Source organism: Calonectris borealis, unplaced genomic scaffold, assembly GCF_964195595.1.
Source record: "Calonectris borealis unplaced genomic scaffold, bCalBor7.hap1.2 HAP1_SCAFFOLD_39, whole genome shotgun sequence".
Classification (NCBI taxonomy): Eukaryota; Metazoa; Chordata; class Aves; order Procellariiformes; family Procellariidae; genus Calonectris; species Calonectris borealis.
Genome location: NW_027441453.1, coordinates 1133437 through 1155145, shown reverse-complemented (window position 1 = coordinate 1155145; position 21709 = coordinate 1133437).

The window sequence follows — 21709 nt, the reverse complement described above, 5'->3', positions numbered from 1 at the left end:
CTGGTTTCTTTCCTCGGGCTCTGGTTGTCTTCCTCGGGCTCTGGTTTTCTTCCTCGGGCTCTGGTTTTCTTCCTCGAGGGCTGGTTTTGTTCCCCGGGCTCTGGTTTTCTTCTTCCAGCTCTGCTTTAGCTCCTCGGGCTCTGGTTTGGGTCCACGGGTCTCGTTTTGTTCCTCAGGCCCACCATTTCTTCCTCGGTCTCTGGTTTTTTTCCCCGGGTTCTGGTTTTCTTCCTCGGGCTCTGGTTTAATTTCTCGGGTTCTGGTTTTGTTCCTCAAGCTCTCTTTTAGTTCCATTGGCTCTGGTTTTCTTCCTCAGGCTCTGGTTTTTTTCCTCGGGCTCTGGTTTTGTTCCTCGGACTCTAGTATAATTCCACGGGCTCTGGTTTTGCTCCTCGGGGCCTCCTTTTGTTCTTCACGATCTGGTTTTTTTCCTCGGGATCTGGTTTTGTTCCTCGGGCTCTGGTTTCTTTCCTCGGGCTCTGGTTTTGTTCTTCGAGCTGTGGTTTTGCTCCTCTAGCTCTGGTTGTCTTCCTCGGGCTCTGGTTTTCTTCCTCGGGCTCTGCTTTTCTTCCTCGAGGGCTGGTTTTGTTCCCCGGACTCTGGTTTTGTTCTTCCAGCTCTGCTTTAGCTCCTCGGGCTCTGGTTTGGGTCCACGGGTGTCGTTTTGTTCCTCAGGCCCACCATTTCTTCCTCGGTCTCTGGTTTTGTTCCTCGGGCTCTGGTTTTCTTCCTCGGGCTCTGGTATTGTTCCTCGGCCTCTTTTTTTGTTCCTCTGCCCCTGCTTTTTTTTCTCGGCCTCTGGTTTTGTTCCCCGGGCTCTGGTTTAGTTCCACGGGCTCTGCTTTTGTTCCTCAGGCTCTGGTTGTTTTCCTCGGGCTCTGGTGTTGTTCCTCGGACTCTAGTATAATTCCATGGGCTCTGGTTTTGTTCCTTGGGGCCTCCTTTTGTTCTTCGCGATCTGGTTTTGTTCCTCGGGATCTGGTTTTGTTCCTCGGGCTCTGGTTTCTTTCCTCGGGAGCTCGTTTTGTTCCTCGAGCTGTGGTTTTGCTCCTCTAGCTCTCGTTGTCTTCCTCGGGCTCTGGTTTACTTCCTCGGGCTCTGCTTTTCTTCCTCGAGGGCTAGGTTTGTTCCTTGGGGTCTCGATTTTTCCTCGGGCCCTCCTTTTGTTCTTCGGGATCTGGTTTTGTTCCTCGGGCTCTGGTTTTCTTCCTCGGGCTCTGGTTTCTTTCCTCGGGAGCTCGTTTTGTTCCTCGACCTGTGGTTTTGCTCCTCTAGCTCTCGTTGTCTTCCTCGGGCTCTGGTTTTCTTCCTCGAGGGCTAGTTTCGTTCCTCGGGGTCTCGTTTTCTTCCTCGGACCCTCCTTTTGTTCTTCGGGACCTGCTTTTGTTCCTTGGGCTCTGGTTTCTTTCCTCGGGCTCTGGTTTTGTTCCTCGAGCTGTGGTTTTGCTCCTCTAGCTCTGATTGTCTTCCTCGGACTCTGGTTTTCTTCCTCGAGGGCCGGTTTTGTTGCCCGGGCTCTGGTTTTGTTCTTCCAGCTCTGCTTTAGCTCCTCGGGCTCTGGTTTGGGTCCATGGGTCTCGTTTTGTTCCTCGGGCCCACCATTTCTTCCTCGGTCTGTGGTTTTGTTCCTCGGGTTCTGGTTTTCTTCCTCGGGCTCTGGTTTAATTTCTCGGGTTCTGGTTTTGTTCCTCAAGCTCTGATTAAGTTCCATTGGCTCTGGTTTTGTTCCTCAGGCTCTGGTTTTTTTCCTCGGGCTCTGGTGTTGTTCCTTGGACTCTAGTATAATTCCACGGTCTCTGGTTTTGTTCCTTTGGGCCTCCTTTTGTTCTTCGGGATCTGGTTTTGTTCCTCGGGCTCTGGTTTTCTTCCTCGGGCTCTGGTTTTGTTCCTCGAGCTGTGGTTTTGCTCCTCTAGCTCTGGTTGTCTTCCTCGGGCTCTGCTTTTCTTCCTCGAGGGCTAGTTTTGTTCCTCGGGGTCTGGTTTTATTCCTCGGGCCCTCCTTTTGTTCTTCGGGATCTGGTTTTGTTCCTCGGGCTCTGGTTGTCTTCCTCGGGCTCTGGTTTTCTTCCTCGCTCTCTGGTTTTCTTCCTCGAGGGCTGGTTTTGTTCCCCGGGCTCTGGTTTAGTTCCATTCGCTCTGGTTTTCTTCCTCAGGCTCTGTTTTTTTTCCCCGGGCTCTGGTTTTGTTCCTTGGACTCTAGTATAATTCCACGGGCTCTGGTTTTTCTCCTCGGGGCCTCCTTTTGTTCTTCGCGATCTGGTTTTGTTCCTCGGGATCTGGTTTCGTTCCTCGGGCTCTGGTTTCTTTCCTCGGGAGCTTGTTTTGTTCCTCGAGCTGTGGTTTTGCTCCTCTAGCTCTGGTTGTCTTCCTCGGGCTCTGGTTTTCTTCCTCGGGCTCTGCTTTTCTTCCTCGAGGGCTGGTTTTGTTCCCCGGGCTCTGGTTTTGTTCTTCCAGCTCTGCTTTAGCTCCTCGGGCTCTGGTTTGGGTCCACGGGTGTCGTTTTGTTCCTCAGGCCCACCATTTCTTCCTCGGTCTCTGGTTTTGTTCCTCGGGCTCTGGTTTTCTTCCTCGGGCTCTGGTATTGTTCCTCGGCCTCTTTTTTTGTTCCTCTGCCCCTGCTTTTTTTTCTCGGCCTCTGGTTTTGTTCCCCGGGCTCTGGTTTAGTTCCACGGGCTCTGCTTTTGTTCCTCAGGCTCTGGTTGTTTTCCTCGGGCTCTGGTGTTGTTCCTCGGACTCTAGTATAATTCCACGGGCTCTGGTTTTGTTCCTTGGGGCCTGCTTTTGTTCTTCGCGATCTGGTTTTGTTCCTCGGGATCTGGTTTTGTTCCTCGGGCTCTGGTTTCTTTCCTCGGGAGCTCGTTTTGTTCCTCGAGCTGTGGTTTTGCTCCTCTAGCTCTCGTTGTCTTCCTCGGGCTCTGGTTTACTTCCTCGGGCTCTGCTTTTCTTCCTCGAGGGCTAGTTTTGTTCCTCGGGGTCTCATTTTTTTCCTCGGACCCTCCTTTTCTTCTTCGGGACCTGTTTTTGTTCCTCGGGCTCTGGTTTCTTTCGTTGGGCTCTGGTTTTGTTCCTCGAGCTGTGGTTTTGCTCCTCTAGCTCTGGTTGTCTTCCTCGGGCTCTGGTTTTCTTCCTCGAGGGCTAGTTTTGTTCCTCGGGCTCTGGTTTTTTTCCTCGGGCCCTCCTTTTGTTCTTCGGGATCTGGTTTTGTTCCTCGGGCTCTGGTTTTCTTCCTCGGGCTCTGGTTTTCTTCCTCGAGGGCTGGTTTTGTTGCCCGGGCTCTGGTTTTGTTCTTCCAGCTCTGCTTTAGCTCCTCGGGCTCTGGTTTGGGTCCACGGGTCTCGTTTTGTTCCTCGGGCCCACCATTTCTTCCTCGGTCTCTGGTTTTGTTCCTCGGGTTCTGGTTTTCTTCCTCGGGCTGTGGTTTAATTTCTCGGGTTCTGGTCTTGTTCCTCGAGCTCTGTTTTAGTTCCATTGGCTCTGGTTTTCTTCCTCAGGCTCTGTTTTTTTTCCTTGGGCTCTGGTTTTGTTCCTCGGACTCTAGTATAATTCCACGGGCTCTGGTTTTGTTCCTTGGGGCCTCCTTTTGTTCTTCGCGATCTGGTTTTGTTCCTCGGGCTCTGGTTTTCTTCCTCGGGCTCTGGTTTCTTTCCTCGGGCTCTGGTTGTCTTCCTCGGGCTCTGGTTTTCTTCCTCGGGCTCTGGTTTTCTTCCTCGAGGGCTGGTTTTGTTCCCCGGGCTCTGGTTTTCTTCTTCCAGCTCTGCTTTAGCTCCTCGGGCTCTGGTTTGGGTCCACGGGTCTCGTTTTGTTCCTCGGGCCCACCATTTCTTCCTCGGTCTCTGGTTTTTTTCCCCGGGTTCTGGTTTTCTTCCTCGGGCTCTGGTTTAATTTCTCGGGTTCTGGTTTTGTTCCTCAAGCTCTCTTTTAGTTCCATTGGCTCTGGTTTTCTTCCTCAGGCTCTGGTTTTTTTCCTCGGGCTCTGGTTTTGTTCCTCGGACTCTAGTATAATTCCACGGGCTCTGGTTTTGTTCCTCGGGGCCTCCTTTTGTTCTTCGCGATCTGGTTTTGTTCCTCGGGATCTGGTTTTGTTCCTCGGGCTCTGGTTTCTTTCCTCGGGAGCTCGTTTTGTTCCTCGAGCTGTGGTTTTGCTCCTCTAGCTCTGGATGTCTTCCTCGGACTCTGGTTTTCTTCCTCGGGCTCTGCTTTTCTTCCTCGAGGGCTAGTTTTGTTCCTCGGGGTCTGGTTTTATTCCTCGGGCCCTCGTTTTGTTCTTCGGGATCTGGTTTTGTTCCTCGGGCTCTGGTTTTCTTCCTCGGGCTCTGGTTTCATTCCTCGGGCTCTGCTTTTCTTCCTCGGGCTCTGCTTTTCTTCCTCGAGGGCTAGTTTTGTTCCTCGGGGTCTGGTTTTATTCCTCGGGCCCTCCTTTTGTTCTTCGGGATCTGGTTTTGTTCCTCGGGCTCTGGTTGTCTTCCTCGGGCTCTGGTTTCTTTCCTCGGGCTCTGGTTTTGTTCCTCGAGCTGTGGTTTTGCTCCTCTAGCTCTGGTTGTCTTCCTCGGGCTCTGCTTTTCTTCCTCGAGGGCTAATTTTGTTCCTCGGGGTCTCGTTTTCTTCCTCGGACACTCCTTTTGTTCTTCAGGACCTGTTTTTGTTCCTTGGGCTCTGGTTGTCTTCCTCGGGCTCTGGTTTTCTTCCTCGCGCTCTGGTTTTCTTCCACGAGGGCTGGTTTTGTTCCCCGGGCTCTGGTTTAGTTCCATTCGCTCTGGTTTTGTTCCTCAGGCTCTGTTTTTTTTCCTCGGGCTCTGGTGTTGTTCCTCGGACTCTAGTATAATTCCACGGGCTCTGGTTTTGTTCCTTGGAGCCTCCTTTTGTTCTTCGCGATCTGGTTTTGTTCCTCGGGATCTGGTTTTGTTCCTCGGGCTCTGGTTTCTTTCCTCGGGAGCTTGTTTTGTTCCTCGAGCTGTGGTTTTGCTCCTCTAGCTCTGGTTGTCTTCCTCGGGCTCTGGTTTTCTTCCTCGGGCTCTGCTTTTCTTCCTCGAGGGCTGGTTTTGTTCCCCGGACTCTGGTTTTGTTCTTCCAGCTCTGCTTTAGCTCCTCGGGCTCTGGTTTGGGTCCACGGGTGTCGTTTTGTTCCTCAGGCCCACCATTTCTTCCTCGGTCTCTGGTTTTGTTCCTCGGGCTCTGGTTTTCTTCCTCGGGCTCTGGTATTGTTCCTCGGCCTCTTTTTTTGTTCCTCTGCCCCTGCTTTTTTTTCTCGGCCTCTGGTTTTGTTCCCCGGGCTCTGGTTTAGTTCCACGGGCTCTGCTTTTGTTCCTCAGGCTCTGGTTGTTTTCCTCGGGCTCTGGTGTTGTTCCTCGGACTCTAGTATAATTCCATGGGCTCTGGTTTTGTTCCTTGGGGCCTCCTTTTGTTCTTCGCGATCTGGTTTTGTTCCTCGGGATCTGGTTTTCTTCCTCGGGCTCTGGTTTCTTTCCTCGGGAGCTCGTTTTGTTCCTCGAGCTGTGGTTTTGCTCCTCTAGCTCTCGTTGTCTTCCTCGGGCTCTGGTTTACTTCCTCGGGCTCTGCTTTTCTTCCTCGAGGGCTAGGTTTGTTCCTTGGGGTCTCGATTTTTCCTCGGGCCCTCCTTTTGTTCTTCGGGATCTGGTTTTGTTCCTCGGGCTCTGGTTTTCTTCCTCGGGCTCTGGTTTCTTTCCTCGGGAGCTCGTTTTGTTCCTCGACCTGTGGTTTTGCTCCTCTAGCTCTCGTTGTCTTCCTCGGGCTCTGGTTTTCTTCCTCGAGGGCTAGTTTCGTTCCTCGGGGTCTCGTTTTCTTCCTCGGACCCTCCTTTTGTTCTTCGGGACCTGCTTTTGTTCCTTGGGCTCTGGTTTCTTTCCTCGGGCTCTGGTTTTGTTCCTCGAGCTGTGGTTTTGCTCCTCTAGCTCTGATTGTCTTCCTCGGACTCTGGTATTCTTCCTCGAGGGCCGGTTTTGTTGCCCGGGCTCTGGTTTTGTTCTTCCAGCTCTGCTTTAGCTCCTCGGGCTCTGGTTTGGGTCCATGGGTCTCGTTTTGTTCCTCGGGCCCACCATTTCTTCCTCGGTCTGTGGTTTTGTTCCTCGGGTTCTGGTTTTCTTCCTCGGGCTCTGGTTTAATTTCTCGGGTTCTGGTTTTGTTCCTCAAGCTCTGATTAAGTTCCATTGGCTCTGGTTTTGTTCCTCAGGCTCTGGTTTTTTTCCTCGGGCTCTGGTGTTGTTCCTTGGACTCTAGTATAATTCCACGGTCTCTGGTTTTGTTCCTTGGGGCCTCCTTTTGTTCTTCGCGATCTGGTTTTGTTCCTCGGGATCTGGTTTTGTTCCTCGGGCTCTGGTTTCTTTCCTCGGGAGCTCGTTTTGTTCCTCGAGCTGTGGTTTTGCTCCTCTAGCTCTGGTTGTCTTCCTCGGACTCTGGTTTTCTTCCTCGGGCTCTGCTTTTCTTCCTCGACGGCTAGTTTTGCTCCTCGGGGTCTGGTTTTATTCCTCGGGCCCTCCTTTTGTTCTTCGGGATCTGGTTTTGTTCCTCGGGCTCTGGTTTTCTTCCTCGGGCTCTGGTTTCTTTCCTCGGGCTCTGGTTTTGTTCCTCGAGCTGTGGTTTTGCTCCTCTAGCTCTGGTTGTCTTCCTCGGGCTCTGCTTTTCTTCCTCGAGGGCTAGTTTTGTTCCTCGGGGTCTGGTTTTATTCCTCGGGCCCTCCTTTTGTTCTTCGGGATCTGGTTTTGTTCCTCGGGCTCTGGTTGTCTTCCTCGGGCTCTGGTTTTCTTCCTCGCTCTCTGGTTTTCTTCCTCGAGGGCTGGTTTTGTTCCCCGGGCTCTGGTTTAGTTCCATTCGCTCTGGTTTTCTTCCTCAGGCTCTGTTTTTTTTCCCCGGGCTCTGGTTTTGTTCCTTGGACTCTAGTATAATTCCACGGGCTCTGGTTTTGCTCCTCGGGGCCTCCTTTTGTTCTTCGCGATCTGGTTTTGTTCCTCGGGATCTGGTTTCGTTCCTCGGGCTCTGGTTTCTTTCCTCGGGAGCTTGTTTTGTTCCTCGAGCTGTGGTTTTGCTCCTCTAGCTCTGGTTGTCTTCCTCGGGCTCTGGTTTTCTTCCTCGGGCTCTGCTTTTCTTCCTCGAGGGCTGGTTTTGTTCCCCGGGCTCTGGTTTTGTTCTTCCAGCTCTGCTTTAGCTCCTCGGGCTCTGGTTTGGGTCCACGGGTGTCGTTTTGTTCCTCAGGCCCACCATTTCTTCCTCGGTCTCTGGTTTTGTTCCTCGGGCTCTGGTTTTCTTCCTCGGGCTCTGGTATTGTTCCTCGGCCTCTTTTTTTGTTCCTCTGCCCCTGCTTTTTTTTCTCGGCCTCTGGTTTTGTTCCCCGGGCTCTGGTTTAGTTCCACGGGCTCTGCTTTTGTTCCTCAGGCTCTGGTTGTTTTCCTCGGGCTCTGGTGTTGTTCCTCGGACTCTAGTATAATTCCACGGGCTCTGGTTTTGTTCCTTGGGGCCTGCTTTTGTTCTTCGCGATCTGGTTTTGTTCCTCGGGATCTGGTTTTGTTCCTCGGGCTCTGGTTTCTTTCCTCGGGAGCTCGTTTTGTTCCTCGAGCTGTGGTTTTGCTCCTCTAGCTCTCGTTGTCTTCCTCGGGCTCTGGTTTACTTCCTCGGGCTCTGCTTTTCTTCCTCGAGGGCTAGTTTTGTTCCTCGGGGTCTCATTTTTTTCCTCGGACCCTCCTTTTCTTCTTCGGGACCTGTTTTTGTTCCTCGGGCTCTGGTTTCTTTCGTTGGGCTCTGGTTTTGTTCCTCGAGCTGTGGTTTTGCTCCTCTAGCTCTGGTTGTCTTCCTCGGGCTCTGGTTTTCTTCCTCGAGGGCTAGTTTTGTTCCTCGGGCTCTGGTTTTTTTCCTCGGGCCCTCCTTTTGTTCTTCGGGATCTGGTTTTGTTCCTCGGGCTCTGGTTTTCTTCCTCGGGCTCTGGTTTTCTTCCTCGAGGGCTGGTTTTGTTGCCCGGGCTCTGGTTTTGTTCTTCCAGCTCTGCTTTAGCTCCTCGGGCTCTGGTTTGGGTCCACGGGTCTCGTTTTGTTCCTCGGGCCCACCATTTCTTCCTCGGTCTCTGGTTTTGTTCCTCGGGTTCTGGTTTTCTTCCTCGGGCTGTGGTTTAATTTCTCGGGTTCTGGTCTTGTTCCTCGAGCTCTGTTTTAGTTCCATTGGCTCTGGTTTTCTTCCTCAGGCTCTGTTTTTTTTCCTTGGGCTCTGGTTTTGTTCCTCGGACTCTAGTATAATTCCACGGGCTCTGGTTTTGTTCCTTGGGGCCTCCTTTTGTTCTTCGCGATCTGGTTTTGTTCCTCGGGCTCTGGTTTTCTTCCTCGGGCTCTGGTTTCTTTCCTCGGGCTCTGGTTGTCTTCCTCGGGCTCTGGTTTTCTTCCTCGGGCTCTGGTTTTCTTCCTCGAGGGCTGGTTTTGTTCCCCGGGCTCTGGTTTTCTTCTTCCAGCTCTGCTTTAGCTCCTCGGGCTCTGGTTTGGGTCCACGGGTCTCGTTTTGTTCCTCGGGCCCACCATTTCTTCCTCGGTCTCTGGTTTTTTTCCCCGGGTTCTGGTTTTCTTCCTCGGGCTCTGGTTTAATTTCTCGGGTTCTGGTTTTGTTCCTCAAGCTCTCTTTTAGTTCCATTGGCTCTGGTTTTCTTCCTCAGGCTCTGTTTTTTTTCCTCGGGCTCTGGTTTTGTTCCTCGGACTCTAGTATAATTCCACGGGCTCTGGTTTTGTTCCTCGGGGCCTCCTTTTGTTCTTCGCGATCTGGTTTTGTTCCTCGGGATCTGGTTTTGTTCCTCGGGCTCTGGTTTCTTTCCTCGGGAGCTCGTTTTGTTCCTCGAGCTGTGGTTTTGCTCCTCTAGCTCTGGATGTCTTCCTCGGACTCTGGTTTTCTTCCTCGGGCTCTGCTTTTCTTCCTCGAGGGCTAGTTTTGTTCCTCGGGGTCTGGTTTTATTCCTCGGGCCCTCGTTTTGTTCTTCGGGATCTGGTTTTGTTCCTCGGGCTCTGGTTTTCTTCCTCGGGCTCTGGTTTCTTTCCTCGGGCTCTGGTTTTGTTCCTCGAGCTGTGGTTTTGCTCCTCTAGCTCTGGTTGTCTTCCTCGGGCTCTGCTTTTCTTCCTCGAGGGCTAATTTTGTTCCTCGGGGTCTCGTTTTCTTCCTCGGACACTCCTTTTGTTCTTCAGGACCTGTTTTTGTTCCTTGGGCTCTGGTTGTCTTCCTCGGGCTCTGGTTTTCTTCCTCGCGCTCTGGTTTTCTTCCACGAGGGCTGGTTTTGTTCCCCGGGCTCTGGTTTAGTTCCATTCGCTCTGGTTTTGTTCCTCAGGCTCTGTTTTTTTTCCTCGGGCTCTGGTTTTGTTCCTCGGACTCTAGTATAATTCCACGGGCTCTGGTTTTGTTCCTTGGGGCCTCCTTTTGTTCTTCGCGATCTGGTTTTGTTCCTCGGGATCTGGTTTTGTTCCTCGGGCTCTGGTTTCTTTCCTCGGGAGCTTGTTTTGTTCCTCGAGCTGTGGTTTTGCTCCTCTAGCTCTCGTTGTCTTCCTCGGGCTCTGGTTTTCTTCCTCGGGCTCTGCTTTTCTTCCTCGAGGGCTAGTTTTGTTTCTTGGGGTCTGGTTTTATTCCTTGGGCCCTCCTTTTGTTCTTCGGGATCTGGTTTTGTTCCTCGGGCTCTGGTTTTCTTCCTCGGGCTCTGGTTTCTTTCCTCGGGAGGTCGTTTTGTTCCTCGAGCTGTGGTTTTGCTCCTCTAGCTCTGGTTGTCTTCCTCGGGCTCTGGTTTTCTTCCTCGAGGGCTAGTTTTGTTCCTCGGGGTCTCGTTTTCTTCCTCGGGCCCTCCTTTTGTTCTTCGGGACCTGTTTTTGTTCCTTGGGCTCTGGTTTCTTTCCTCGGGCTCTGGTTTTGTTCCTCGAGCTGTGGTTTTGCTCCTCTAGCTCTGGTTGTCTTCCTCGGGCTCTGGTTTTCTTCCTCGAGGGCTAGTTTTTTTCCTCGGGCTCTGGTTTTTTTCCTCGGGCCCTCCTTTTGTTCTTCGGGATCTGGTTTTGTTCCTCAGAATCTGGTTTTGTTCCTCGGGATCTGGTTTCTTTCCTCAGGCTCTGGTTTCTTTCCTCGGGCTCTGGTTTTGTTCCTCGAGCTGTGGTTTTGCTCCTCTAGCTCTGGTTGTCTTCCTCGGGCTCTGGTTTTCTTCCTCGGGCTCTGGTTTTCTTCCTCGCGCTCTGGTTTTCTTCCTCGAGGGCTGGTTTTGTTCCCCGGGCTCTGGTTTAGTTCCATTCACTCTGGTTTTGTTCCTCAGGCTCTGTTTTTTTTCCTCGGGCTCTGGTTTTGTTCCTCGGACTCTAGTATAATTCCACGGGCTCTGGTTTTGCTCCTCGGGGCCTCCTTTTGTTCTTCACGATCTGGTTTTTTTCCTCGGGATCTGGTTTTGTTCCTCGGGCTCTGGTTTCTTTCCTCGGGCTCTGGTTTTGTTCTTCGAGCTGTGGTTTTGCTCCTCTAGCTCTGGTTGTCTTCCTCGGGCTCTGGTTTTCTTCCTCGGGCTCTGCTTTTCTTCCTCGAGGGCTGGTTTTGTTCCCCGGACTCTGGTTTTGTTCTTCCAGCTCTGCTTTAGCTCCTCGGGCTCTGGTTTGGGTCCACGGGTGTCGTTTTGTTCCTCAGGCCCACCATTTCTTCCTCGGTCTCTGGTTTTGTTCCTCGGGCTCTGGTTTTCTTCCTCGGGCTCTGGTATTGTTCCTCGGCCTCTTTTTTTGTTCCTCTGCCCCTGCTTTTTTTTCTCGGCCTCTGGTTTTGTTCCCCGGGCTCTGGTTTAGTTCCACGGGCTCTGCTTTTGTTCCTCAGGCTCTGGTTGTTTTCCTCGGGCTCTGGTGTTGTTCCTCGGACTCTAGTATAATTCCACGGGCTCTGGTTTTGTTCCTTGGGGCCTCCTTTTGTTCTTCGCGATCTGGTTTTGTTCCTCGGGATCTGGTTTTCTTCCTCGGGCTCTGGTTTCTTTCCTCGGGAGCTCGTTTTGTTCCTCGAGCTGTGGTTTTGCTCCTCTAGCTCTCGTTGTCTTCCTCGGGCTCTGGTTTACTTCCTCGGGCTCTGCTTTTCTTCCTCGAGGGCTAGGTTTGTTCCTTGGGGTCTCGATTTTTCCTCGGGCCCTCCTTTTGTTCTTCGGGATCTGGTTTTGTTCCTCGGGCTCTGGTTTTCTTCCTCGGGCTCTGGTTTCTTTCCTCGGGAGCTCGTTTTGTTCCTCGACCTGTGGTTTTGCTCCTCTAGCTCTCGTTGTCTTCCTCGGGCTCTGGTTTTCTTCCTCGAGGGCTAGTTTCGTTCCTCGGGGTCTCGTTTTCTTCCTCGGACCCTCCTTTTGTTCTTCGGGACCTGCTTTTGTTCCTTGGGCTCTGGTTTCTTTCCTCGGGCTCTGGTTTTGTTCCTCGAGCTGTGGTTTTGCTCCTCTAGCTCTGATTGTCTTCCTCGGACTCTGGTTTTCTTCCTCGAGGGCCGGTTTTGTTGCCCGGGCTCTGGTTTTGTTCTTCCAGCTCTGCTTTAGCTCCTCGGGCTCTGGTTTGGGTCCATGGGTCTCGTTTTGTTCCTCGGGCCCACCATTTCTTCCTCGGTCTCTGGTTTTGTTCCTCGGGTTCTGGTTTTCTTCCTCGGGCTCTGGTTTAATTTCTCGGGTTCTGGTTTTGTTCCTCAAGCTCTGATTAAGTTCCATTGGCTCTGGTTTTGTTCCTCAGGCTCTGGTTTTTTTCCTCGGGCTCTGGTGTTGTTCCTTGGACTCTAGTATAATTCCACGGTCTCTGGTTTCTTTCCTTGGGGCCTCCTTTTGTTCTTCGCGATCTGGTTTTGTTCCTCGGGATCTGGTTTTGTTCCTCGGGCTCTGGTTTCTTTCCTCGGGAGCTCGTTTTGTTCCTCGAGCTGTGGTTTTGCTCCTCTAGCTCTGGTTGTCTTCCTCGGACTCTGGTTTTCTTCCTCGGGCTCTGGTTTTCTTCCTCGACGGCTAGTTTTGCTCCTCGGGGTCTGGTTTTATTCCTCGGGCCCTCCTTTTGTTCTTCGGGATCTGGTTTTGTTCCTCGGGCTCTGGTTTTCTTCCTCGGACTCTGGTTTCTTTCCTCGGGCTCTGGTTTTGTTCCTCGAGCTGTGGTTTTGCTCCTCTAGCTCTGGTTGTCTTCCTCGGGCTCTGCTTTTCTTCCTCGAGGGCTAGTTTTGTTCCTCGGGGTCTGGTTTTATTCCTCGGGCCCTCCTTTTGTTCTTCGGGATCTGGTTTTGTTCCTCGGGCTCTGGTTGTCTTCCTCGGGCTCTTGTTTTCTTCCTCGCTCTCTGGTTTTCTTCCTCGAGGGCTGGTTTTGTTCCCCGGGCTCTGGTTTAGTTCCATTCGCTCTGGTTTTCTTCCTCAGGCTCTGTTTTTTTTCCCCGGGCTCTGGTTTTGTTCCTTGGACTCTAGTATAATTCCACGGGCTCTGGTTTTGCTCCTCGGGGCCTCCTTTTGTTCTTCGCGATCTGGTTTTGTTCCTCGGGATCTGGTTTCGTTCCTCGGGCTCTGGTTTCTTTCCTCGGGAGCTTGTTTTGTTCCTCGAGCTGTGGTTTTGCTCCTCTAGCTCTGGTTGTCTTCCTCGGGCTCTGGTTTTCTTCCTCGGGCTCTGCTTTTCTTCCTCGAGGGCTGGTTTTGTTCCCCGGGCTCTGGTTTTGTTCTTCCAGCTCTGCTTTAGCTCCTCGGGCTCTGGTTTGGGTCCACGGGTGTCGTTTTGTTCCTCAGGCCCACCATTTCTTCCTCGGTCTCTGGTTTTGTTCCTCGGGCTCTGGTTTTCTTCCTCGGGCTCTGGTATTGTTCCTCGGCCTCTTTTTTTGTTCCTCTGCCCCTGCTTTTTTTTCTCGGCCTCTGGTTTTGTTCCCCGGGCTCTGGTTTAGTTCCACGGGCTCTGCTTTTGTTCCTCAGGCTCTGGTTGTTTTCCTCGGGCTCTGGTGTTGTTCCTCGGACTCTAGTATAATTCCACGGGCTCTGGTTTTGTTCCTTGGGGCCTGCTTTTGTTCTTCGCGATCTGGTTTTGTTCCTCGGGATCTGGTTTTGTTCCTCGGGCTCTGGTTTCTTTCCTCGGGAGCTCGTTTTGTTCCTCGAGCTGTGGTTTTGCTCCTCTAGCTCTCGTTGTCTTCCTCGGGCTCTGGTTTACTTCCTCGGGCTCTGCTTTTCTTCCTCGAGGGCTAGTTTTGTTCCTCGGGGTCTCATTTTTTTCCTCGGACCCTCCTTTTCTTCTTCGGGACCTGTTTTTGTTCCTCGGGCTCTGGTTTCTTTCGTTGGGCTCTGGTTTTGTTCCTCGAGCTGTGGTTTTGCTCCTCTAGCTCTGGTTGTCTTCCTCGGGCTCTGGTTTTCTTCCTCGAGGGCTAGTTTTGTTCCTCGGGCTCTGGTTTTTTTCCTCGGGCCCTCCTTTTGTTCTTCGGGATCTGGTTTTGTTCCTCGGGCTCTGGTTTTCTTCCTCGGGCTCTGGTTTTCTTCCTCGAGGGCTGGTTTTGTTGCCCGGGCTCTGGTTTTGTTCTTCCAGCTCTGCTTTAGCTCCTCGGGCTCTGGTTTGGGTCCACGGGTCTCGTTTTGTTCCTCGGGCCCACCATTTCTTCCTCGGTCTCTGGTTTTGTTCCTCGGGTTCTGGTTTTCTTCCTCGGGCTGTGGTTTAATTTCTCGGGTTCTGGTTTTGTTCCTCAAGCTCTCTTTTAGTTCCATTGGCTCTGGTTTTGTTCCTCAGGCTCTGTTTTTTTTCCTTGGGCTCTGGTTTTGTTCCTCGGACTCTAGTATAATTCCACGGGCTCTGGTTTTGTTCCTTGGGGCCTCCTTTTGTTCTTCGCGATCTGGTTTTCTTCCTCAGGCTCTGGTTTCTTTCCTCGGGCTCTGGTTGTCTTCCTCGGGCTCTGGTTTTCTTCCTCGAGGGCTAGTTTTGTTCCTCGGGGTCTCGTTTTCTTCCTCGGACCCTCCTTTTGTTCTTCGGGACGTGTTTTTGTTCCTTGGGCTCTGGTTGTCTTCCTCGGGCTCTGGTTTTCTTCCTCGCGCTCTGGTTTTCTTCCTCGAGGGCTGGTTTTGTTCCCCGGGCTCTGGTTTAGTTCCATTCACTCTGGTTTTGTTCCTCCGGCTCTGTTTTTTTTCCCCGGGCTCTGGTTTTGTTCCTCGGACTCTAGTATAGTTCCACGGGCTCTGGTTTTGCTCCTCGGGGCCTCCTTTTGTTCTTCGCGATCTGGTTTTGTTCCTCGGGATCTGGTTTCGTTCCTCGGGCTCTGGTTTCTTTCCTCGGGAGCTTGTTTTGTTCCTAGAGCTGTGGTTTTGCTCCTCTAGCTCTGGTTGTCTTCCTCGGGCTCTGGTTTTCTTCCTCGGGCTCTGCTTTTCTTCCTCGAGGGCTGGTTTTGTTCCCCGGGCTCTGGTTTTGTTCTTCCAGCTCTGCTTTAGCTCCTCGGGCTCTGGTTTGGGTCCACGGGTGTCGTTTTGTTCCTCAGGCCCACCATTTCTTCCTCGGTCTCTGGTTTTGTTCCTCGGGCTCTGGTTTTCTTCCTCGGGCTCTGGTATTGTTCCTCGGCCTCTTTTTTTGTTCCTCTGCCCCTGCTTTTTTTTCTCGGCCTCTGGTTTTTTTTCCCCGGGCTCTGGTTTAGTTCCACGGGCTCTGCTTTTGTTCCTCAGGCTCTGGTTGTTTTCCTCGGGCTCTGGTGTTGTTCCTCGGACTCTAGTATAATTCCACGGGCTCTGGTTTTGTTCCTTGGGGCCTCCTTTTGTTCTTCGCGATCTGGTTTTGTTCCTCGGGATCTGGTTTTGTTCCTCGGGCTCTGGTTTCTTTCCTCGGGAGCTCGTTTTGTTCCTCGAGCTGTGGTTTTGCTCCTCTAGCTCTCGTTGTCTTCCTCGGGCTCTGGTTTACTTCCTCGGGCTCTGCTTTTCTTCCTCGAGGGCTAGTTTTGTTCCTCGGGGTCTCATTTTTTTCCTCGGACCCTCCTTTTCTTCTTCGGGACCTGTTTTTGTTCCTCGGGCTCTGGTTTCTTTCCTCGGGCTCTGGTTTTGTTCCTCGAGCTGTGGTTTTGCTCCTCTAGCTCTGGTTGTCTTCCTCGGGCTCTGGTTTTCTTCCTCGAGGGCTAGATTTCTTCCTCGGGCTCTGGTTTTTTTCCTCAGGCCCTCCATTTGTTCTTCGGGATCTGGTTTTGTTCCTCGGGCTCTGGTTTTCTTCCTCGGGTCTGGTTTTCTTCCTCGAGGGCTGGTTTTGTTGCCCAGGCTCTGGTTTTGTTCTTCCAGCTCTGCTTTAGCTCCTCGGGCTCTGGTTTGGGTCCACGGGTCTCGTTTTGTTCCTCGGGCCCACCATTTCTTCCTCGGTCTCTGGTTTTGTTCCTCGGGTTCTGGTTTTCTTCCTCGGGCTGTGGTTTAATTTCTCGGGTTCTGGTTTTGTTCCTCAAGCTCTCTTTTAGTTCCATTGGCTCTGGTTTTGTTCCTCAGGCTCTGTTTTTTTTCCTTGGGCACTGGTTTTGTTCCTCGGACTCTAGTATAATTCCACGGGCTCTGGTTTTGTTCCTTGGGGCCTCCTTTTGTTCTTCGCGATCTGGTTTTGTTCCTCGGGCTCTGGTTTTCTTCCTCGGGCTCTGGTTTCTTTCCTCGGGCTCTGGTTGTCTTCCTCGGGCTCTGGTTTTCTTCCTCGGGCTCTGGTTTTCTTCCTCGAGGGCTGGTTTTGTTCCCCGGGCTCTGGTTTTCTTCTTCCAGCTCTGCTTTAGCTCCTCGGGCTCTGGTTTGGGTCCACGGGTCTCGTTTTGTTCCTCGGGCCCACCATTTCTTCCTCGGTCTCTGGTTTTTTTCCCCGGGTTCTGGTTTTCTTCCTCGGGCTCTGGTTTAATTTCTCGGGTTCTGGTTTTGTTCCTCAAGCTCTCTTTTAGTTCCATTGGAGCTGGTTTTCTTCCTCAGGCTCTGGTTTTTTTCCTCGGGCTCTGGTTTTGTTCCTCGGACTCTAGTATAATTCCACGGGCTCTGGTTTTGTTCCTCGGGGCCTCCTTTTGTTCTTCGCGATCTGGTTTTGTTCCTCGGGATCTGGTTTTGTTCCTCGGGCTCTGGTTTCTTTCCTCGGGAGCTCGTTTTGTTCCTCGAGCTGTGGTTTTGCTCCTCTAGCTCTGGATGTCTTCCTCGGACTCTGGTTTTCTTCCTCGGGCTCTGCTTTTCTTCCTCGAGGGCTAGTTTTGTTCCTCGGGGTCTGGTTTTATTCCTCGGGCCCTCCTTTTGTTCTTCGGGATCTGGTTTTGTTCCTCGGGCTCTGGTTTTTTTCCTCGGGCTCTGGTTTCATTCCTCGGGCTCTGTTTTTCTTCCTCGGGCTCTGGTTTTCTTCCTCGAGGGCTAGTTTTGTTCCTCGGGGTCTGGTTTTATTCCTCGGGCCCTCCTTTTGTTCTTCGGGATCTGGTTTTGTTCCTCGGGCTCTGGTTTTCTTCCTCGGGCTCTGGTTTCTTTCCTCGGGCTCTGGTTTTGTTCCTCGAGCTGTGGTTTTGCTCCTCTAGCTCTGGTTGTCTTCCTCGGGCTCTGCTTTTCTTCCTCGAGGGCTAGTTTTGTTCCTCGGGGTCTCGTTTTCTTCCTCGGACACTCCTTTTGTTCTTCGGGACCTGTTTTTGTTCCTTGGGCTCTGGTTGTCTTCCTCGGGCTCTGGTTTTCTTCCTCGCGCTCTGGTTTTCTTCCACGAGGGCTGGTTTTGTTCCCCGGGCTCTGGTTTAGTTCCATTCGCTCTGGTTTTGTTCCTCAGGCTCTGTTTTTTTTCCTCGGGCTCTGGTTTTGTTCCTCGGACTCTAGTATAATTCCACGGGCTCTGGTTTTGTTCCATGGGGCCTCCTTTTGTTCTTCGCGATCTGGTTTTGTTCCTCGGGATCTGGTTTTGTTCCTCGGGCTCTGGTTTCTTTCCTCGGGAGCTCGTTTTGTTCCTCGAGCTGTGGTTTTGCTCCTCTAGCTCTCGTTGTCTTCCTCGGGCTCTGGTTTACTTCCTCGGGCTCTGCTTTTCTTCCTCGAGGGCTAGTTTTGTTCCTCGGGGTCTCATTTTTTTCCTCGGACCCTCCTTTTCTTCTTCGGGACCTGTTTTTGTTCCTCGGGCTCTGGTTTCTTTCCTCGGGCTCTGGTTTTGTTCCTCGAGCTGTGGTTTTGCTCCTCTAGCTCTGGTTGTCTTCCTCGGGCTCTGGTTTTCTTCCTCGGGCTCTGTTTTTCTTCCTCGATGGCTGGTTTTGTTCCCCGGGCTATGGTTTTGTTCTTCCAGCTCTGCTTTAGCTCCTCGGCCTCTGGTTTGGGTCCACGGGTCTCGTTTTGTTCCTCCGGCCCACCATTTGTTCCTCCGCCTCTGGTTTTGTTCCTCGGGTTCTGGTATTCTTCCTCGGGCTCTGGTTTTCTTCCTCGCGCTCTGGTTTTCTTCCTCGAGGGCTGGTTTTGTTCCCCGGGCTCTGGTTTAGTTCCATTGGCTCTGGTTTTGTTCCTCAGGCTCTGGTTTCTTTCCTCGGGCTCTGGTTGTCTTCCTCGGGCTCTGGTTTTCTTCCTCGGGCTCTGGTTTTCTTCCTCGAGGGCTGGTTTTGTTCCCCGGGCTCTGGTTTTCTTCTTCCAGCTCTGCTTTAGCTCCTCGGGCTCTGGTTTGGGTCCACGGGTCTCGTTTTGTTCCTCGGGCCCACCATTTCTTCCTCGGTCTCTGGTTTTTTTCCCCGGGTTCTGGTTTTCTTCCTCGGGCTCTGGTTTAATTTCTCGGGTTCTGGTTTTGTTCCTCAAGCTCTCTTTTAGTTCCATTGGCTCTGGTTTTCTTCCTCAGGCTCTGGATTTTTTCCTCGGGCTCTGGTTTTGTTCCTCGGACTCTAGTATAATTCCACGGGCTCTGGTTTTGTTCCTCGGGGCCTCCTTTTGTTTTTCGCGATCTGGTTTTGTTCCTCGGGATCTGGTTTTGTTCCTCGGGCTATGGTTTCTTTCCTCGGGAGCTCGTTTTGTTCCTCGAGCTGTGGTTTTGCTCCTCTAGCTCTGGATGTCTTCCTCAGGCTCTGGTTTTCTTCCTCGGGCTCTGGTTTTCTTCCTTGAGGGCTAGTTTTGTTCCTCGGGCTCTGGTTTTATTCCTCGGGCCCTCCTTTTGTTCTTCGGGATCTGGTTTTGTTCCTCGGGCTCTGGTTTTCTTCCTCGCGCTCTGGTTTTCTTCCTCGAGGGCTGGTTTTGTTCCCCGGGCTCTGGTTTAGTTCCATTCGCTCTGGTTTTGTTCCTCAGGCTCTGTTTTTTTTCCTTGGGCTCTGGTTTTGTTCCTCGGACTCTAGTATAATTCCACGGGCTCTGGTTTTGTTCCTTGGGGCCTCCTTTTGTTCTTCGCGATCTGGTTTTGTTCCTCGGGATCTGGTTTTGTTCCTCAGGCTCTGGTTTCTTTCCTCGGGAGCTTGTTTTGTTCCTCGAGCTGTGGTTTTGCTCCTCTAGCTCTCGTTGTCTTCCTCGGGCTCTGGTTTTCTTCCTCGAGGGCTAGTTTCATTCCTCGGTGTCTCGTTTTCTTCCTCGGGCCCTCCTTTTGTTCTTCGGGACCTGTTTTTGTTCCTTGGGCTCTGGTTTCTTTCCTCGGGCTCTGGTTTTGTTCCTCGAGCTGTGGTTTTGCTCCTCTAGCTCTGGTTGTCTTCCTCGGGCTCTGGTTTTCTTCCTCGAGGGCTAGTTTTTTTCCTCGGGCTCTGGTTTTTTTCCTCGGGCCCTCCTTTTGTTCTTCGGGATCTGGTTTTGTTCCTCAGGATCTGGTTTTGTTCCTCGGGATCTGGTTTCTTTCCTCAGGCTCTGGTTTCTTTCCTCGGGCTCTGGTTTTGTTCCTCGAGCTGTGGTTTTGCTCCTCTAGCTCTGGTTGTCTTCCTCGGGCTCTGGTTTTCTTCCTCGGGCTCTGGTTTTCTTCCTCGCGCTCTGGTTTTCTTCCTCGAGGGCTGGTTTTGTTCCCCGGGCTCTGGTTTAGTTCCATTCGCTCTGGTTTTGTTCCTCAGGCTCTGTTTTTTTTCCTCGGGTCTGGTTTTGTTACTCGGACTCTAGTATAGTTCCACGGGCTCTGGTTTTGCTCCGCGGGGCCTCCTTTTGTTCTTCGCGATCTGGTTTTGTTTCTCGGGATCTGGTTTCGTTCCTCGGGCTCTGGTTTCTTTCCTCGGGAGCTTGTTTTGTTCCTCGAGCTGTGGTTTTGCTCCTCTAGCTCTGGATGTCTTCCTCGGGCTCTGGTTTTCTTCCTCGGGCTCTGCTTTTCTTCCTCGAGGGCTGGTTTTGTTCCCCGGGCTCTGGTTTTGTTCTTCCAGCTCTGCTTTCGCTCCTCGGGCTCTGGTTTGGGTCCACGGGTGTCGTTTTGTTCCTCAGGCCCACCATTTCTTCCTCGGTCTCTGATTTTGTTCCTCGGGCTCTGGTTTTCTTCCTCGGGCTCTGGTATTGTTCCTCGGCCTCTTTCTTTGTTCCTCTGCCCCTGCTTTTTTTTCTCGGCCTCTGGTTTTTTTTCCCCGGGCTCTGGTTTAGTTCCACGGGCTCTGCTTTTGTTCCTCAGGCTCTGGTTGTTTTCCTCGGGCTCTGGTGTTGTTCCTCGGACTCTAGTATAATTCCACGGGCTCTGGTTTTGTTCCTTGGGGCCTCCTTTTGTTCTTCGCGATCTGGTTTTGTTCCTCGGGATCTGGTTTTCTTCCTCGGGCTCTGGTTTCTTTCCTCGGGAGCTCGTTTTGTTCCTCGAGCTGTGGTTTTGCTCCTCTAGCTCTCGTTGTCTTCCTCGGGCTCTGGTTTACTTCCTCGGGCTCTGCTTTTCTTCCTCGAGGGCTAGTTTTGTTCCTCGGGGTCTCATTTTTTTCCTCGGACCCTCCTTTTCTTCTTCGGGACCTGTTTTTGTTCCTCGGGCTCTGGTTTCTTTCCTCGGGCTCTGGTTTTCTTCCTCGAGGGCTAGTTTTCTTCCTCGGGCTCTGGTTTTTTTCCTCAGGCCCTCCTTTTGTTCTTCGGGATCTGGTTTTGTTCCTCGGGCTCTGGTTTTCTTCCTCGGGCTCTGGTTTTCTTCCTCGAGGGCTGGTTTTGTTGCCCGGGCTCTGGTTTTGTTCTTCCAGCTCTGCTTTAGCTCCTCGGGCTCTGGTTTGGGTCCACGGGTCTCGTTTTGTTCCTCGGGCCCACCATTTCTTCCTCGGTCTCTGGTTTTGTTCCTCGGGTTCTGGTTTTCTTCCTCGGGCTGTGGTTTAATTTCTCGGGTTCTGGTTTTGTTCCTCGAGCTCTGTTTTAGTTCCATTGGCTCTGGTTTTGTTCCTCAGGCTCTGTTTTTTTTCCTTGGGCTCTGGTTTTGTTCCTCGGACTCTAGTATAATTCCACGGGCTCTGGTTTTGTTCCTTGGGGCCTCCTTTTGTTCTTCGCGATCTGGTTTTGTTCCTCGGGCTCTGGTTTTCTTCCTCGGACTCTGGTTTCTTTCCTCGGGCTCTGGTTGTCTTCCTCGGGCTCTGGTTTTCTTCCTCGGGCTCTGGTTTTCTTCCTCGAGGGCTGGTTTTGTTCCCCGGGCTCTGGTTTTCTTCTTCCGGCTCTGCTTTAGCTCCTCGGGCTCTGGTTTGGGTCCACGGGTCTCGTTTTGTTCCTCGGGCCCACCATTTCTTCCTCGGTCTCTGGTTTTTTTCCCCGGGTTCTGGTTTTCTTCCTCGGGCTCTGGTTTAATTTCTCGGGTTCTGGTTTTGTTCCTCAAGCTCTCTTTTAGTTCCATTGGCTCTGGTTTTCTTCCTCAGGCTCTGGTTTTTTTCCTCGGGCTCTGGTTTTGTTCCTCGGACTCTAGTATAATTCCACGGGCTCTGGTTTTGTTCCTCGGGGCCTCCTTTTGTTCTTCGCGATCTGGTTTTGTTCCTCGGGATCTGGTTTTGTTCCTCGGGCTCTGGTTTCTTTCCTCGGGAGCTCGTTTTGTTCCTCGAGCTGTGGTTTTGCTCCTCTAGCTCTGGATGTCTTCCTCGGACTCTGGTTTTCTTCCTCGGGCTCTGCTTTTCTTCCTCGAGGGCTAGTTTTGTTCCTCGGGGTCTGGTTTTATTCCTCGGGCCCTCCTTTTGTTCTTCGGGATCTGGTTTTGTTCCTCGGGCTCTGGTTTTCTTCCTCGGGCTCTGGTTTCATTCCTCGGGCTCTGGTTTTGTTCCTCAGGCTCTGCTTTTCTTCCTCGAGGGCTAGTTTTGTTCCTCGGGGTCTGGTTTTATTCCTCGGGCCCTCCTTTTGTTCTTCGGGATCTGGTTTTGTTCCTCGGGCTCTGGTTTTCTTCCTCGGGCTCTGGTTTCTTTCCTCGGGCTCTGGTTTTGTTCCTCGAGCTGTGGTTTTGCTCCTCTAGCTCTGGTTTTCTTCCTCGCGCTCTGGTTTTCTTCCACGAGGGCTGGTTTTGTTCCCCGGGCTCTGGTTTAGTTCCATTCGCTCTGGTTTTGTTCCTCAGGCTCTGTTTTTTTTCCTCGGGCTCTGGTTTCATTCCTCGGGCTCTGCTTTTCTTCCTCGGGCTCTGCTTTTCTTCCTCGAGGGCTAGTTTTGTTCCTCGGGGTCTGGTTTTGTTCCTTGGGGCCTCCTTTTGTTCTTCGCGATCTGGTTTTGTTCCTCGGGATCTGGTTTTGTTCCTCGGGCTCTGGTTTCTTTCCTCGGGAGCTTGTTTTGTTCCTCGAGCTGTGGTTTTGCTCCTCCAGCTCTCGTTGTCTTCCTCGGGCTCTGGTTTTCTTCCTCGGGCTCTGGTTTTCTTCCTCGAGGGCTAGTTTTGTTCCTCGGGGTCTCGTTTTCTTCCTCGGGCCCTCCTTTTGTTCTTCGGGACCTGTTTTTGTTCCTTGGGCTCTGGTTTCTTTCCTC